The sequence below is a fragment of the Rhagoletis pomonella genome, unplaced genomic scaffold (assembly GCF_013731165.1).
Source record: "Rhagoletis pomonella isolate Grant_MI unplaced genomic scaffold, Rhpom_1.0 Rhpom_scaffold_00006, whole genome shotgun sequence".
Taxonomy (NCBI): Eukaryota; Metazoa; Arthropoda; class Insecta; order Diptera; family Tephritidae; genus Rhagoletis; species Rhagoletis pomonella.
Window position 1 is genome coordinate 3,125,642 of NW_023458560.1, and position 5,212 is coordinate 3,130,853.

The following is a 5,212-nucleotide window of genomic DNA, read 5'->3' on the forward strand; positions in this document are numbered from 1 at the left end:
CCAATTTTTAAACCTTTTTCGCATTCTGTGCTCTCTTGTAATCGGTAAATTTGGGTACCATCTCATAAGCTGGTAACAAAATATTGCCCCGTGAAATATGCAATACAGGAGTTTCCACAAATCTTCATAGCGGAATTGCCGAATATTTTCACTGCATTACCAACGTACCTAAAATCGCGGTGACAAGAAGTGGTAACATTTTTTGGTAATACAATTTTCCGGTCACAAAATCTTCGGTAACGTGCAGAATAGATCTGTAAGAGATAAAGTAGCACAAGTTATCCGAACTGTATACATCCAGCGCATTTAATTTATCCTTTTTTCACCTTTCTGTAAACTGCATGATAAGCAAAGTATTTCTCACGATAATATGATATATCAAACTTATTCAAATCGATGAAGCGATTATCGGTATGCACTTATGTAGTCATTAGTGGGCGGTGCTATGCCCTTTTTCCAAAAATCTTTAATCTTATTTCTTCATATTATTTCTGAGATTGTTGTAAGTTGAAGTTTTCGTATTTCTGAAATTGATCATTATGTGGGAACTGGGCGTAATTCGAATCCAATTTAAATATATTGCTCTTTTACGGAAAGGAAAATAACTGTACCGAGCTTAATAAATCGGTAGTAGAAATTTATAAATCGGTTACCGAGATACACATATCGCACATGATCTTGAAAGGTGACACAACTGGAAATTACACGTTCGTCAGAAAATGGGAAAAGCTATTTCTTGGCACATCCTGATCATATGAGCAAAAGTGACTTTACCTTAGATTTTTTTTCAACAAATTATAACAAACATTTGATTCTGCTTTTGCTGAGAGGTAAGTAAAAGCTCTATGTACATTTTTAGTGCATAATTTCAAAAATGCCAAATTTTGAGTTGTGCCACTTTTGAAGATCGTGTGCGGTATGTAGGCATAAGTGGCGGTGCCTCCCCCATTTTCATAAAATTTCTGTTAAATGATATCATTTTCTGCTAAGAAGGTTATTGGAAATATCGATTTTGAGTGAATTAGCTTTAAGTACCAATTTATCGCGGTTTTCACATTTCTGTAAATTACCGTTATATAGAATGTGAAGGTGGTTATTGCTCTTTTTCAACGGGTTCTTTAGTGAGACTCTAAGCAATGTTCTTACCGAGTTTGGTTGGGATTGGTAAAGTGGGTGTTAAGATCATAAAAGCTTCGTAACTGTCTTATTTAATGGGTAGGTTCAGAAGTCGCAGCAGTTGAGTGCAAACGTTGCTAAAAAAATCAATGATCGTTACGTGTCTTCTGAACGGCTTGATACATTAGCTGTCAAATTCAATTCTCAAAGGTACACACCAACATGTTGTCTCAAATGATCAGGAAAATATAACGATCATCTGACACGCAACTGTTAAGTTGATCAGAAGTACATACCTACACAACAACGCGTTCAGAAGGTGCAATCGCAACAGTTACTGAGCTGTTGCGTAGAGCTGCCAGACGTCCCAGTTTTCCCGGGCATGTCCCGGTTTTAGATTATTTGTCCCGGTGTCCCGGTCCAACCTTAAAATGTCTTGGGTTTCGTTTAAGTGTCCCGGTTTTCGATTTGATTGCACTAATTTGATTAAAAGTTCAAAAATGACTACACTAAGAGAAAAAACGCGTTGTAATATTCAGAAAAATTTTATGAATTCACTGAGGGAAATAAAGCATAGTAAACATGAATATTTTTTATTTGATTATCGTTTTAAATGCTCGTATTTAAAAATAATACTTACATACCACGCACGCGTGGTGTTGATTCAAACTCAACATTTGAATGCACATTTACATGTCTGGCTGTAGCTGAGTGCGCGAAGATGCTTTCCACAATTTGCTAACTTCCAGAGAGTCAGGGTTCAAATCCCATTACAGGCAGCGTGGAATTTAAATATTTTTTTTAGCTTAATTATGAAAAAGCAATCGATAAGTGCAAATCGCTTAATTTTAATATGGGCGTATTTGAATTGAATATTTCTATACTAAATACTAAAGTTTTTATACCTAAATGTATTACGAGTTGGGTTGGTGCTCTTTCATATCACCATTTTTTTGTTAATTTAGCACGCTTTCTTAATTGTAAACAGCGTCCGGAGTAGATTTACTCCGATTTCTTTTTTAAATTTAAAATCGAGTCCTTACTCCACTTGCCCTAAAATATGCTCTTTTTACCAGAAAAGCGTTCCCATAATTTTTGGTTTTTCTCTCTTTCTCTGAGAGCAATTTTGCTTTTTGACAGTTTAACAGGTTTTATTCAGAAAAGTCGAGGAACGAAACTAATTTTTTCTTATACTATTTAATTAAAGATTGTTAATCTGCTCCGAAAATTTCGTTTTTACTCCGATTTTTCGAGTCATTTACTCCCGAATCGAGTTTCAGTAGTCCGAACGCTGATTCTAAACTTCTTTCTCTCAGTGCACCCATGGGCGTCGCTACCTAGCCTAACCTTTGAATTTTACCTTCCACGTAATCTACAATACTAAGAAATGGCAGCTGAAAGCAAAATTCTTTACCAGGTAGTATAAAACATATAAATCACAGTTTTAAACTTTATACAAAATTTAGGAAAATCCAACAAAATTTCAACTTTTTAATCTGAATCTTTACAACATTTTTGGGTATGCAGTTTTCTACCCATACAACTTTAGTCTAATGAAGTGTAAGTTTCAACTAGCTAAAAAATCTCGCTGATTTTTGATAACTGTTTTTTGGAGACTACTTTTGCGGTTTTTTTATAATTTGTGTAATTTACAAAAAATGGCGTTGATGTTTTAAAATTTTGTTGCGAACGGTAGCCCGCATTTTGTTTCATAAGAAATTCCTGCTTATATGGGAAAAGTACAAAAATCCGTCACGAAAAAAAAAAAATCTCAGAAATCGACGGAATTTTTTAGCCGTTTGAAACTTGCACTTCATAAAATTGCATATCCAAAAATGTTCTAAAGAATCAGATTAAAAAGTTGAAATTTTGATGAAAATTTGTGGAATTTTCCTTAATTTTGTATAAAGTTTGTAACTGTGATTTATATGGTTAAAGGTTGAACGGTATTTTTATAGAAAAGTAACAAAAAAATTAGCTCAAAAACATTACGAATATTATAAAAAATATACATGTGGTCATTTGTTTGAGTCACGTACTTAGTTTTTCTCTCTGACGTCAGGTTTTTCTTTAAAAGGGCTTTGGAATTAAAAAAGTATGATAATTTCAAAAAAAATAATTAAAAAAATTCAGTGAAATGTAGTATAAAGATAAGGGTATCAAATATAAGAAAAAATTCTGTAGAATTATTACAGAATAAATTTTTTGATGCATAAGGACGAATGGGTATAGAAAATGTCCTTTAAAAATTTTGTCTTTAAAAACCTGCAATATTTATATTTGAAAAAATTATTGTTTGAGGACTAATATACGTACATACGACCACATCATCGAATTTCGTTCTGCAACCTTTATTAACTTGAAAAAATTAAATTTATTAAAAGCGCATTTTCAATACCTATTCGTCCATGTCGACCAAAAAACTTTATTGTTTTTAAATTCAACAGAATTCTTCTTTCATTTGATACCCATATTGTTATTCTACATTGCACTGATTTTTTTAAATAATTTATTGAAATAATCGTATTTTTTTATATACTTCCAAATATATGTATTTCATGAAAGCAAAAAATAAAAATAGTTGACATCACTTTCTTTTTTAAACACCTAGGATATCACTGACCATTATAAAGGACCCTGAATGACGGCAAAGCTCAAAGCTCTACATATTTGTTGATGTGATTTTTAAAATTAACGATCCAAAATTAGCCGGTATACATATTTATACTGAAAGTGTTAAGAAAGCTTTAGTTTAAAAGTTTGATACTAAATGCCTTTCACCATAAACGGCGCAAATTTTCTGGGTTATCAAGCCTCTAGCAGAACAAGATTAATTATTGTCTTTCACGAAGTTTTTTAAATAAATCTTCGACTAAATACTGAAGTATATGTACGAATACCACGTTTTATTATATGCTTAAATTTAATTTCTTAATTTAAGTAAGTATTTCTTTACTGCATTCACCTGAATTTCGGTTTGTCAGTTTAATTTCAAATAAAATTTACCTTTAAGTTTTTGCATCTTAATCATACATCGAAAATTTGTTTTAGAAAATCAATGTGAAATAATAGCGGAAACGATTAACCGACTTGCTGAGCAACCGATACGTCTGCTTTTTAAAAATTTTTTGGAAAACAAATCAGCAAGTATTTATGTATGTTCCTCGCATGCCAGAAACATGAATTTGTAAAAATTTAAATGTTGGGAAATCAAGTTTGAAGTTTTTTTTTACGAGACTTAACTCTGCATTTATATAATTGACATTGTGAAATATGTGCTTTCCATATTTAAGTATAACATAGAACATCAAGAGGTTAATCAAGTCAACCCAATAACTCAAAATTGGTAAATGTGCACATTCATGCTTCTGGCATAAGGGAGACGATATGAAGTTACTTCACATTTATTAATTTTTTATACGCCTGTCCTACATATCTTTGTAGTTAGAAAACAGAAGTCGTATTTCAACACCTGAGTGGAAGATCGACGATCTCGGCAGCCACTTCGGAAACGCTTGGGCGTCAGAAAACTTTTCAAGAACGCCCTACTTCAGAACTTGATTGAAGAACGCTCTATTTTAGAATTTTATTGAAAAACACCCTATCCCAGAATTTGGATCAAGAAGGCCCTATTTCTGACTTCGGTTCACCCCTATTCGGTGACGCCCTATCTCAAATGAAAATGTATTGAAAATGTGCTGAGATAGGGCGTTTTTTAATCGCCGGCTGAGTTAGGTCGTTTTCGAACTGGCTGCCGAGATAGGTAGATTTTCCACTCTGGTCTCGATTTCCTGTTAATATTCCTCTATTTGCATGAAAACAAGTAAAAAAATTTGAGATTAGTACTCCACTCTACTTACTAAACTATATTTATATTTGGCTATTAGTTAAGATTGTCTTTTCAAATGGAACCATTTAGTTTACACAAATGCGTTAATAAGCATTAATCAATCAACTACATTAAAATTTTGAAATAAAATTTCCGAGGATTTTTTTATATGTCAGAAGCCCCTCCCCCTCCCCCCCCTAAATTCGATCCTAGCGACACCCATGAGAGCACCTGTTTCATTTGTGAAATAGTTACATCTACAGACAG